At 37.9% G+C, this 14,254-nt stretch overlaps 1 protein-coding gene across 3 annotated transcripts in view; it reads left to right on the top strand.

Annotated features, from left to right (window-relative positions):
- Positions 1-14,254, top strand: part of THRB (thyroid hormone receptor beta) — a 194,683-nt gene that overhangs the window by 19,948 nt on the left and 160,481 nt on the right. The window lies entirely within an intron of this gene.

Genomic DNA, 14,254 nt, shown 5'->3' with positions numbered 1-14,254 from the left:
AAATACATTGTTCTTTAAAATAAAGTCGCCGTCTCCTCCCAACGTGTGCTCAGTTGTTGACCAAAATATGTTCTTTTGTGTTTGTTTTTAATGTCTGTGGCATAGTTTGTGCGGGCGCGATGGACGGAAAGAGTGGAAGTTTCCATGATGAGTAAGTTATGTGACAAGGGATCCTGTAGGAAGATGTTCCTGCAGCAACTCGCGAGAAATGGGTTGTGCTGCAGACTGGGGGAGAGAAGGACACTGGGTGTCTGACATGTTTGTGTGGGCGTCAGTTGAAGATGCTTCGGAAAAAGATGGTGGGGGGTGGTTTTTTTGTTGGTTTTGTTTTAAAGTCTTCTGGTTTGTGTCTCAGCTGCAGCCTTAGATATGTATTCCTTAAAACTGAGCTCATGAGGAGCTTCATCCTCCAACAAACTCAAATAATTATACAGAAAGACTTTACAGGACCAGGTTTCAATAGCTAGATTTTTAAAAATGAAAGCAGTGAGTGAAACTGAGATTTTCTACCACTAATATGTTTATTATGTGATCTTATACTCCATTTTCAGATTTCCACCCCCGCCCCCCACAGGACAATTTACAACTGTATCTAAAATACAGTTTTAAAAAACTGTATATATTTTTTTAATTGGCATGATTACATTTATTTTTCAGTCTTCTTCTGGGAAATGTTTAAGGTAGCCTTGATGGTTATCCAGAGGCATTATTATACAGCTGTTAAAACAACTTTTGGCAGCCTCCGATGTGCTGGATTTACTACCATTGTGGCAGGTTAAAGGCACAGTTTGAAAGGCAAGAGACTGGGAAAAGCCAGGTTCAAATATTAGACTAGGACTGGGAAGATAATGGCTCAAAGCATGCACTTTATTGGGTGATTTGGGCCAGTTTCTCTTCCCTCTTGTCATTACACTATCAGAGAATTCTAGAGTTGTAGTCGAAATTCATCTGAAGGAAGGCTATAATAAGCCTAGTGGCTAAGGGGAAGTTGAGTCTGTTTATCCCCAGATCTAATCCAACAAGGCAGCTTTCTTGACTTGGAGCCCTACATATGTTTGGTGCTACAGCCTTTCTCAGTTAGCATACAGCAGTTGCAAGGCAATACATCAGGAAGGGCCCAGATTGAGGCAGTATGCTTAACTATTATTATACTGGCTGTTGATAAACAGTGTAGAACTAAAGGTAATAGCATGACAGTGACTTACGAGGATAATGAGAATAGTTGTTTCTGAAGTAGCTATCTTTTTCTTTCTTGGTTTTGGTTACTGCAGAGGTTGCATATAGGTATTCATCAATCATTATTCTGATAAAATCTGTCTAGTTTCTTCTAAAATGAAGTGTGCTTTTCTTGAAAGGCAGTTCTTCTTCTCAGACAGTTTGTCCCAGCAACACCCTTTTCAGATGTTTTGAGTAGTCCAGTGGTGAGTTTAAACACAAGAACATTAGAAATTGCTTTGTACTTAATCAGATCATTGGTCCATATGTACCCCAGTAGTCTCAACATTGATTGGATTCACGCAACAGGCTGAATTATAAAATTTATTTGGTTTTGGTTTAGCATGTTCTGTGAACCCAGCCACTATAACATGGAAAAGATCAGTGTCTTGTGATTTATTCAATAAACCATGTTTAAATAGACCAAGCATTAGCATGATACATGAACCCATGCATTGACTGGTACTAACTCCCCAGGGTTCCCAGCTGGAGTTTTGTAATCCTATCTGAAGATGCTGGGTATTGATTATTTTATATGTGAACAGTGCTCTCTGCCTTCAAGCCCCCTTATAGGCCTTTCAGAATACAGACAAGGACACTGTATTCCTTGCCTTTACTTGCTATGTATTAGGCTTCAGTAAGCAACAATTTGATATCCAACTGCAAATTTAAAATTGATTTAGCAATAATTCCCTCTTTATAGGATAGTCTAGGAATTATAATTGTAGGAGACATTATTACAGCCACGAATTGCAAACAGAATTTGTAGCATTCTTTGGAACAAGCCACAACCATTAAACTGGTATAAAAGTGATGTAACACTTGTGTCAACAGATCCTGATGAGTTTACAACACTTTGAACTATTATGGCTTCCTCAAAACAATCTTGTGAATTGCTTGCTGAGGATGTTGTCTTTTTAGAAATCCCTAGCTCCCTTGGAATTTAAGGAAAGAATGACAGTTCTTTAGGGAGAGAATGACTTTTAAACAAGTTAAAATCTGAAATGCAAATGGTTGTTTTGTAATGAAGTAGTTATCCTGCATGTTGTTCACTGGAATCATATGGACACTGATCTGATTTATAGACTGAAACTTAAAAATACAAACACATTTTTGGATCAGAATTCCTTGACTGGCTATTCTTGGATAAGAATGTGAAATGTGCCTATGTAGCTTTTATGAAGCTATCTGCTATTGGATATCTATATGATGAGGTCTGTGACCTATTTTATAAGTTAACATTAATGTCAGACAATATTTACCCCAAAGAAAGCCACCACCACTTCTTAAAATGGAACTATTATACATGCTGACAAAGTCCTATACAATGCTCAGCTTCTCCATCCTGTCTACCTAGAGTTGTCAGCTCTACTGGAAACTATCCTGGAGATATCCTTTCTACCAGAAATGTATGCATGCATCACACTTTTGTGTGCCTATATGTATGTATGTATGTAAATCTACAAGGAGTCACATCTGGAAAAAGGGGAGAAACAAGATTTAATAATTTTTAAAAAGAATTAATAATTACTCATTAGAATAAGTTGCCCATAAAATCAATTTATAAAGTCAATTGCCCTCCTATCTGCAAATACTATACCAACCATCCTCTCTCTTATGCAGAAATACTTACCTACTGTATACACATTCTCCTCCATTTTTCTATCATAAGTAACAAAAAGAAAAATAAAACAGAATGGAAGGGACTGGATAGCTATACCCACTAAACATTAAACATTTTCTACCTCCCTTTTCCCTCCAGAGTATGAGCATGTGTTATATATGTGTGCTATTAAACTCAGACTAATGGTAGACGTTGATATGTATACCTATGAATAAGGCAATAATTTCAACAGTAATTATTACAGTGGGTTCACCATTCAGTGCTGATTCTAAAGCCGGATGTATTAAGGTTTAGCACTGTTAAAGGAATGTGGAATGGCTATGATAATATACAATGCTATGTGTTAAATTATGTAACTTCTAAATGTTACTCATAACTCAAAAGTGTTTGACAGTGTGAGATGCTGAGATTTTAATTTAATCACAAAACAAGTATCTAATGGACCATAGCAAAATAAGATTCTACCAGGTAAGATTCTTTGGTTAAAAGATTTGGAGACAAGGCCATCAGCTCCCTGGCAATGAGTCTTCTCAAACATAGCCTGTGAAAGAAAATATAATTGAGTCTCCATAACTTGTATAACATTTCAAATATACTTGTTTAAAATCACCGAGAACCAGTTTCACTCATTGGTTTTGTGGTATGATGGCCTTTTCCTCAAATCTGTCTGGAAAACTAGGTCTTGCTTTGGTTTGTCTTTTTTGCCTAGAATTCATTTATTCCATAGCATTTCCATTAATTTTATGGATAGATTCTGAGGTAAATAGCTTGCATTTAGTATTTGTAATTGGTAACATACAAGTTAAAACTTAATGCAAGTTATTGACATCCAACACATGTTTTGCTAAACCTTTCTTCTCTTAATTTTTTATAAATATCAGGGGATGATTCTTGGATGAAACACAAGAGATTGCAAAAGCTTGAGGTTGGGGTTAGAAGGAAAATGTGAGTCTTATGATAAAGAGTCCATTGGAATTGGCAAGACTGTATCTTGATCAAGGCCAACCTGTTGGGAACAAAATTCTTCTCATATGCCCCTATGCATCAGCCTCTTTGTTGCATTTTTCTTACACAGACTTTGTGACTCCTTATCAAAATGAATAATTTCATTTATTTTAATAAGATAATCTTCATCACAGAGGCATATTTAGAAATATAGGAGGAACCATGGTTTTTTCGTTTGTTAGGTTTCATAATCACTTCATGAAAGTAAGAATACATAAAGGATATGCAACAGTCTCTTGTGGATGGAGTTTACAAGAGATATGTGATAAGACATTTTTAGGATGACAGATTTTAGAATTACAGATCTTATTAATTGATGTTTGAAGCAATATCAGGATTTCCAAGAAACAGATGAAAAATGCTGATTCAAGTTGAAGGCTGCTGAAGGAAAAGACTTTCTGAAAATGTGTACTTGGTTGAAATGTTCTTTATGGATCTTCTCTTTTTGGTCTTCTCTAGAAAATTCTTCATAAAATCCAGTGTATGTCTTATTTTTTTCTTCTTCACTTCTTTGGGTCAGACACTGAAGAAATAAACCAACTAATGAATCCAGCAAGCTACTATATTTCTTGGAAATGTGGTATAATCAAACATGCAACAAACTGTACCATAACACTTTATTGTTCTCTGGATTTTGTTTTCAATTCATTGTCATGTAAACCTTAAATCTTACATTACATAATCTTAAACTACATAAACTTGGATAAATGGCTATCCTTAAAGACTTGAAACGTGATTCTATGATGTCTGTTTCTGATGCCCATTATGATTTTTAAAAAGATGTTTATTGCTAAAGGAGGTTCGCAGAATGTGGCAGCACCTGGATGACCTAATCTGGGTTTAGAAGATAAGCAGGTTTGGGCATAGTTGTGCTTGGATGGGAGATCATCAGGGCATTTCAGGCTGTAAGCTGGAAAGGGAAGTCAGAAAATATCCTGGAAAGAGGCAATTGCAGACCAGTTTTATACTGTTGCCAAGAAAACTGCATAGATGTATCCATGTAATCACCAAAATTTGAACTTAGCTCCAGGGGATCCCCAGCTAGATTCCTAGTTGACCTTGGCTGATTATAAAATGCTAGGTTAGGTTGCACCTGGTTAATATTTGGACTGGAAAATCACAACAACATCCTGTAAGTTGTCAGGACAACTGCTTCAACGTGTTTGTAGAGTCACCAGGAATGTAACTCAATTCAAAGGGACCTTTATCTCCTCCCCCTCCCCCTCTTCTGAACCTGGATTTCCAAAGTAGGTAGTTATTTTGATTTTCGCTAGTTTGATTTATTTCACTGTTTATTCTGTAAGTATGCATATTCTGTGTTATGTATACATTCAGTTCTGTTCACACACACACAAATATTAACATAGTAAGATGTTGAATTTAAACTCTCTGAAACTTTTTATCCTTTTACTTTTTATTTCACACACACACGCCCACACACCTCAATTTGAGTGTGTGCATGACCATGTGGGGGGAAGATATGTTGCTGAAAACCCAGTGGAATGGTTCCTATAGTTTCTGCAACAGCCTGATGTCCCCAGATGTCTTGGGACTACAGGTAGTCCTTGTTTAGCAACTGCAATTGGGACTGGCAACTTGGTTGTTAAGTGAAGCGCTCTCTAAATGAAAAATTGTGACTCTGCTTACAATTTTACTTCAACTTCAACTTCCTTTGCTTTATAGCATCAGGAGGATATGACCCCAAACAGCTGGGTGAGACGAAACAGCAGGGAAGGTTTTTGGAATTCAACTTACAAGGAAGCTGGGTAAAAGGGCAAACCTTATAGCCCTTTTCCACCACTCCTCACCCTTTGGAATGCTCACCCAAGTGCTGGGATAATTAGCAAGAAGAGAATTGATGTTTGTATTTACATTCATTGGAGAGGAAGGGATTACAAGAGAGTAAGCAGGCACACAGTGTGGAATACACATCAAAAGGAATGTGGTAGGCTCCCTGCCACTTTGGAGACAAACAGAAGCCTTTAATGTGAAACTGAGTAGGCTCTTGTCAATTTCAGCAGCAGCTGCCCACAGGCTAGGGGTTTTAATCAACTAATTAAGGTTGGAGAGCTGAGCTGGTTAACTTGCTGTTAGGGCCACACTGCAGAGAAAAGCAGCTCCAGAAGAGATAGCTTTTTTAGGCAATCTCTCCACTCTGCTGGGGGGAGGGGGGGAATGGGTCGGGCACAGGATGTGTACTAACTGACTGTAATGGCGAACATGTGACTGAGAGAGAGATGCTGCGAAGCTTGTAAATGCAGGCATTGGTCACAAAGTTAGTTTTTCATCACTGTCATAACTGCAAATGGTCATTGTCCGAAGCAGTCATTAAATGAGTACCTGTAACATTGTAAAATTGTCTTATGTATTTGGTTCATTTTGCATATACCAGCACAGGCAATGTGATGTCTTTGAACATCAGCATAGGTTGCTGCAACTCAGTATTTGATCTGCGAGTGTGTCTCTCTGTTCAGAAAAAAAAAAAAAAGGCAATAGAGGACCTGGGAAGACCTCACATGTTTGTGACTGGCTGTGTTTCACCATTGTAGCCTTTTAGTGAATTTGCAGGCTTCAATGGCAACTAAGTTGTCAGTGCATCCACAAAATTTCAAATGTGTCCAGTATCCTAAAGAAGTTACCTATCCCTCATATATTAATTAAGTGCTTGGAACTACATATTCAAGCAGGGGAAAACAATGCATTTCATTCAGATAAGACCACAGATTAGAGAGAAGCTTGAAGAGAGTTTAGGATGGGGTTATACTGCTCCTGAAGAATATGATGTGCAATTTGGGGACCCAATGATCTCAGTAGACAGAAGCATCATATAGTAAGGTTGTTGTTGGACGATAGACTTTTCCCCCTCCAGATTTTTTTCATCATCTTAGTGGACAAGCTAGTTGGGGGAAGTGTTCTTTTAGATTACTGCATCCTCAGCCATTTAGGACTTAGAGTCAGTGCTTTGAATTGGATGGTTTACTGCCATGCCAGTTTAATGGTTTAAAGAGTGGGGTTAGATGATCCCATGCTTAACAATATGGCAATTGAATTCTGCACCAGCTACAGTTTCTAGGATGTTTTCAAGAAATAATTCCATATGAAGTACATTGCACAGCCTTTGTACCATGTAAGTAAATCAATGTTTAAAAAACTATTCTTTTCCATAGCTATGGAAGAGACTTCTTCCATAGCTAAATAAACAGCAGTCACTTGTAGATAACCAGAAGTACCTCCAGTCCTAATTGTCAACAGCTTGGGGGATGCGGGGGAGATAAGCACTATAAACTGCTGGCCAGAGTGGCAGTCATGCCAAGCCTGTTCATCTTCTCATGTGCATAGACTCGAAAACAGCAGTATGAAAACAAGTTAGAAGAGCGCAGACAATAGTATCCAAAATGTTGTTTCTGTCAATATTGTGATATTATTAGAGGACTATTTTAGACAGAAGACCTTCAATTGGGTTTTTAAAAAACATTATTTTGATTGTCTTTCAATAATAAGTATTTATTGGTTATAGCAACATATTGTAATGTGTCAAGGCTTATTCTAGCTCCAGTGTAAAATATGGTTACATGTTTAATGCTATGGACTCATACTACCAGATATTCTCAGTTGAGGGGTTTTATTTTAGAGGAAATAAAATTGGAAAATTAATGACATAGCTTTATAATGCCTGAAACACATTTTTTCGTGTATAAATATAATAAAAATATTATTGGGCAGGAGAGAATGGGATATGTTGGCAGTCATTAGTCAAAACCCAGCAAAGAAACCTCAGGAATATGGCTAGTATGACAGACTAGTCTCACCATTAATTTGGTGAGATAAAGCTTACTGCAGCCAAAAAGACCAACATAGTATGGTTGTTCACTCGATCCATGGACAAGGCACTATAGAAATGCCTGTACGGAGAATACAATCTGCAATATCCAGGATATTCACTACCAAACCAAAGCATCACAGTTGTCTTTACCAGCAACTGATGTGTGGAGCAAGAAATGACACAAAACTAAGCTTATGACTGGAAATGCTCAGATCATGATCTGATAATGATTATCACCCGTGAAAAGCAAGCCTCGTGCAGAGGTGCACAAATGTATCAACTCCAACTATACTGCCACACTGCGGACCCATTGAGGGATTGTGTTGATAGAGGGTATCTAGCAGAGAGCAGAATGGGTAGGAAAACTGCATCAGAGTGTCTCTTTTATATAATAGTATATACAAATGTGTATGCAAATTAACAGGAACTAAGATGCATCCTTTACTTCTGTCTGGGTTGGAATAACTTTAGACTGTTGACCCTGGAGATTTTACAGTAGCTCTCAGGTGTTTATTATGTTGAATGAGCAAGAGTAGGCATCAATCCATGTAGGATTTCTCCACTGTCTACTATAGCCTGTCTCTTGGTATCAAATCAAAAGCAAATTTAAAGCCAGGAAATGCTTAATATAAAGCTTCACATGGTGAGAAAATATATAATTTTAGCTGGATGCTGCAGAATGAAGCTTTGGCCTCGCTTTCTCTAAAGACTTCTTGTTCTTCCACTCACATGTTTCCATATCAAGAGACTGCACTGGAAATTGTCAGAGTGTTTTGATAGGTGAACATCTTAGTGGAAGAGCAAGATATGTCTAATATACAGATTGAAAAACCAAAAGTTAATTTTTCCCCATTTTTAAAATTGGGATTTTTTTGTTTGTTTTTGCTTCATGTTGCCTAACTGAAAGCTGTTTAGCTAAAAGCTGACTAACAAATTTTTAAATGAATGAATGAATGACCCAGATCCTGGCATCTGTAGGACATCCTGAGGCAGTAGTAGTTGGTATCTTGTTATTGTCCCCTGTACTCCTTTACCAGCTATTCTCCTTTGTTGTACTGTGCCGTATGGCCTGCCTTTTGATCCCTAAGCTAACCTGCTGCCTTCAGGCCACAGGTGCTCCTGGGGGTTGAGATGTCAAATGACAAAGAAGTAGTGTTATGCCATCACAATCAGAGCTCCTCCCCTTGTATATGCATTGTGACTCCACATGCATGCGTGAAAGGGAAAGAACTCTTATCTATAAACAAATCCATAAAACATCATCATTTCAGTCCTGGTGTCAGCAAAAGTCCATTAAAGGTTACCAGAAATAATAACATATCTGTTTTAACCTTAATCAAATCAACTTTATATTCCTTCCTTTTACTACTAACAATCTTAATCTTTAGTCCATTCAAATAATGTCGTAGAACTTGATTTCTTTTCATTTTTTCTTTGTCCCTTCTCACAAGATTATTCAAAGCTTTAATAAGTCTCTTTTGTAAGTCCAATATAGAAAAACTAGCCAGGTCACTCTCTTGGTTTATTGTTTGTATGTCCCTTTTAATTATTGAAACATCGCCAGTTTATTTTGTATGTCCAGTGTAACATCTTTTTCCATATCATTCTTATAGCCTGTCATTTGTAAGTCCAGTTTCAACTCAGTCTTTTCTTGTCAGGTAAAACTTGTTCCTGTTCCATAATATCTTTTAGACATAGTCTATCCATTAAGGCAGATATTGCTGTTGACATTGTTAATATTAATTTCTGACTCAATTTTTCAAAAGTATCCTACAATATTTCCAATGTTAGAATATTTTGCGCCATTCTGTAATTGTTAGTCAAGTTTATGTGTTCTTGTCCCTTAATTGAAATCTTTAGTTCCCTCTAGTATCTAATTTTTAAAATCTTTTTTTTTAATCAAAACAAAAGCATTTTCCCACAGGAAGTATTCTTTATAATTAATTCCAAAATCTTATTTCAATTTTATCTGGACCCTTAGTCCATTTGTAGCTTTCTAAAATCAAAGTTGTAATCAACCTTTTGCTGTTTATTAAAAAATGTTTACGTTTTTAAGCTTGTAGTTAAAATTTTCTTTCATTTAGGATTGAAGGCAGACTGATGTTTTCATAATTGTTGATCCAAAGGTTTCTAATTGCTGAAAAGTAGTTAATAAGCAATTTCCAAATGTGATTAGAAAAGGAAATATGTGAACTTAGTGTCCTTTCAAAGTGCCGACTGTGGTTTGAGCAAGATGACTATTCCCTCATCTCCCATTGCTCAAAACCCACCTGAGTCTGCTGTCTTGTGGTCTCCTTATGAGGAACAACTGTCTGGAGCACTTGTGGGAAATCTCTGATCCTCTTCTTTGTCCAGAGAGGTTCAAAGAGCTGATCTACTTGCCAGCTCTTTGGTGTTTGCCAGGCTCATCGGCTCCACTTTTCGCAGAGCCATCTTCAGTCCGCCATTTTTCCTCCAGGACACCAGGCCCTCCTTGATCCCTCAGGTGTTTGATACCATTGATCATAGTATCCTTCTGGACAGTCCCAGAGGATTAGAAGTGGGAAGGATGCTACTGTGGTGGTTCCAGTCAGTGCTGAAGAAGGGGAAAGGTCCAGCCTTTAACCCTTACTTTGTGGGGTACCTCAGGGCTTGATTCTCTTCCCATTCCTATTTAATATCTGAGGTTGCAAGATAAGGTCATTTATTGGCATGGAGTTAGGTATCTTTAATATGCTGATGATATGCTAATGATATCTAGTTGTACGTCTCAGGTCCTGGTTGCTCAAGTGATGCTCTCAAGGTTCTGGCTCAGTGTCTGAAGGCTGTGAGGCTCTGGATGTGGAGGAACAGACTCAGGCTTAACCCTAGCAAGACCAAGTGACTATGGATTTTGAGGCCTCCTGGATCTGGAGATTTTCTGTCTTTGGTTCTGAATGGTGTTCCACTTCTCCAGACCTGGTGTGTAATTTGGGAGTGCTCCTTAACTCATGACTTCTGTTTGAGGAACAGACTTGGAAGAACTTTGCACAAATCCATTTTGTGTGCTGATTGCACCATTCCTGGATTGGGAGGCTCTACCTATGGTGACTTCTGCTTTGATCACTACTCTTCTGGGTTACTGCAATGTAGTCTACATGGCACTGCCCTTAAAGACCACTTGAAAGCTACACCCAATCTATAATGCAGTGGCACATGTAGTTATGAGTATACCCATGTAATACTGCTATTTTGCAAGCTGCACTGGTTGCTAGTGTGTTTCCAGGTGCAATTCAAGGCACCATTAAAACCATTCATAGCAGAGGGCCTGGTTATTTATGGGACTGCCTGTCTCTGGTTGTCTCTCCATCCAATAAGATCCAGTAGGGTTGTCATATTTCCAGATCCTGTTACTTAAACAATGTCATGTGGGGGATCTAACAGAATGCCTTCTCTTTTGCTACACCAGCCCTGTGGAATAACTTTCCTCCCAAATTCTGGAATGCCCTGACCATGCCTGCCTTTTGTGAGGCCTTGAAGACCTGTTTTCCCCCCAGACATGGGTCAGATATTCTTGTGAACCCGTTGCTTATTTTGATTGCTGAATGTGTCTGGCATAATTTGTTTTATGTCTTATTATATTTTTGATAGTTTTTTCTAATACTATACTGTACACTATATTTTTATAGTGTTGTTGCTGCTTTAATCTGCCCTGAATCATATGTTGAAAGGGTGTCTATATAAATTGATTAAATAAATAATTATGTATTCAGTGATTAATTTTGTTTATGATTTTATATGCTTTTGTATTGTTTTTATTGCTTTATTTGTTATATTGGTTTGCTGGTTTTTAATTGTTTGTGAGCTGTCCAAATTCCTATATGGAGATGGGCAGCTATATAAATTTCATAAATAAACTAAAATTGAATATATTATTATTTCTGAGGTGCTGCGACCTTATTGTTTACTTATTTTTATTTATTTGCCCCCTTCTGTCCAGGAGCTCAGAGTGGAACGCTTTGAGCTTTCTTCTCAATTTTTTCTCCACAAAACCAATCCATTGATGTGGGTTAGACTGAAAGCCTAGCCCTAAATGGAACAGTGAATTTCCATGCCTGAGAGCGGATTTGGTGTCCCCGGTCCTGGCCTAACACTTTACCACGTTATGATTATGGTGGCTGGTTAGGCGTGCGGTCAGAGAAACTCTCGTGACACGTATGTTCAGCAAAGCAGTTTACTCAAGCATAACGTAAGTAAGTACAGACAAAGCCAGGGTTGGCTTGGCATAGCTTACATGGTATTTTATAGCTTCCCCATTCCCGCACTTTAACAGTTGCTTAGTTACAGATTACCCGCAGTAATCCCCCCTCGCCCAAATGGCAGATTCAGTCTGGTGCTTTTGTCTTTCTGATTGCAGTCTATGGATTGTGCTGTTGTTGCCTTTGTTGCATTTGCCTGTTTGCGCCCAAAGCCGAGAGTTCTCGTGGCTCGTTGATTGCTTCGCTTCCGAGCCTCTGCGCTTTCCTTTGTTTGCAGCGCCCGAGGGAAGCCACGCTGATACAAAGTATCCACTTGCGGTTTGAGCCACCTGTCTGTAATCAGCTTGCAGTTTCACTTCCCCTTTTTCTCTGCTTGCGCCTGGGCGGTGAAATTGACTTAGGCGAAGCTGAGCGTTGCCTTTGCCATGCCAGGCTGTGCCGGCGGAATCTGACACTAATAAGCTTCTAATTCACAAAGGAATGTGAAGATGGAATCATTTACAGTATTTACTGATTTGATTTGATTTGATTTGATTTGTATGGCCACCCATCCTACTGAAGTGACTCTGGGCGGCTCACAACAGTTAAAAACAACAAGTTTTTAACAAGTTAAAAACCAATATGCAAAAATATCAATCAACTTTATTTTCATGGTAGATCAGCATAGAACATACAAAAATATAAAGCCATATCTTTCTTTGGACTGAATGTGGATTCTCTTTCTGCCTGAAGTTTATAAAAATTTAATTATACCCTTTGACATCCTTTATATTAATAATACCTAAATTCTCTGTTATCTGAAGCAATAATAATTTTCTTCTCTTCCATGTTTTGAATATGAGCAAGAGATCACTTTGTTCCAAAACTGACAAGCTGATGCATTTTTTAATGAACGGTATCATAATTTTTAGTTTGGAGCATGTTTTCATTTTGAGCAAATAAGTGTGCTGTGTTTGAGACCCTGATAATATTGTGCTGAACAGTTAAAAGTGAAAGTACTTACAAAAGCATTTCAGTTAAGTATGGATTGGTTTGCTTATTTCAAGCCAAATAGATGAACACTTCTTTTTTTTTCTGTTTAAGAGTTAACATGTTATTTAAATGGTTAAAGTGAAAACAATAACATATAAGCTGAAGAATTACAAGAAAAATGCTCAGGTCTTTTTGGTTTCCATGTATACACATATAATTTTCAGGAAATCAGAGAAATGAAGCAGTTTTATTCAGACTGAGATTTATTGTCCATCTGGCCTCAGTTTGACCATTTTTATTGGGAGAAGGTCTTTCCACTCCACCTCCACTTTTTGCCGCAGGATGGATCTTCTAGACGAGAATCCAGGAATGTTTTTGCCTTGTTGAGGCTCTCCTAATGGGGCATGCAATACCAAGTACTGTGAGAAGGTATCATCAAAAGCAAGTAACTCCTCACTGAGCAGAGGATCAGACAAGGTGATCTCTAAGGTCTCTTCCAATGCTATGATGGCAGTCATTGTTTGCTCAGGCAAATAGAAGCCACGTATTCTTGAAGACCCATCCCCAGAAAGGACAGCTCTTGGTGCTTGCTTTTCCAGCATGGTGGGAGGGATGAAGTAGCAGCAGAGTCTATTAGTTGAGGCCATAGTAACTGCAATCCAAACAGAAGATTTGGCCAGCAACTTTGCCAAAGTTTGAAATCCAGACAGTGATTTCTTAAGAAGTTGTCTTTATTTCTAGTTGGGATCAGTATGGAAGGCAAGCAGAGTAAGACTGCTGGGCAGATTGGCCTCTAGTGCAAGTGATGAAGCCAATTACTGAATCACACTATAAGATTTTGTGGATAAGTAGCAGATGCGTCTTCACTGTTAAGTCTAAGTAAAATGCAGTAAATATGTAATGGGTATCTGTACATTTACAAATAGATTCCAGAACTAAGTTACTAATTGTAGTTATATATTATAATGTAGCTTTACAACAAGAAATGCAACTGAGAGTAAAGACCCCATACAGTTTTTGTTCACAGATAACATGCCGTGGTATGCCATAGTATGATTTATTTGTGTTTTGGCTTAGAATGTTGTGTGAAATTTTAAACCACTTACAATGGTTTAATCTTATGAGCAGAATAATTATATAGACAGGTCTGAGTTTTACTTTTCTTGCAATTATGAATGTATAACAACATTTGTTCCTATTAGGGAAAAGTAAAGGGCTGTTGGAAAATATTTTTCCACCAAGGACCTCTTCACTCTTTTTCTGGAGTTTTGGTAATACATAGATACAAACATTCAGACTTATACCAAAACCCAATCTTCTCCAAACTAGGAACATACAGGTAGTCCTCGGTTAGCAAGAGCAATTGGGACTGGAATTTCCATCACTAAGCAACATGGT

Source organism: Python bivittatus, unplaced genomic scaffold (genome assembly GCF_059951505.1).
Source record: "Python bivittatus isolate LINGU-HERP-01145 unplaced genomic scaffold, Pbiv_v1 ctg000610_np1212, whole genome shotgun sequence".
NCBI classification, from domain to species: Eukaryota; Metazoa; Chordata; class Lepidosauria; order Squamata; family Pythonidae; genus Python; species Python bivittatus.
Note: the sequence above shows the minus strand (reverse complement) of the source record. Positions and strands in the feature narration are given on the sequence as shown.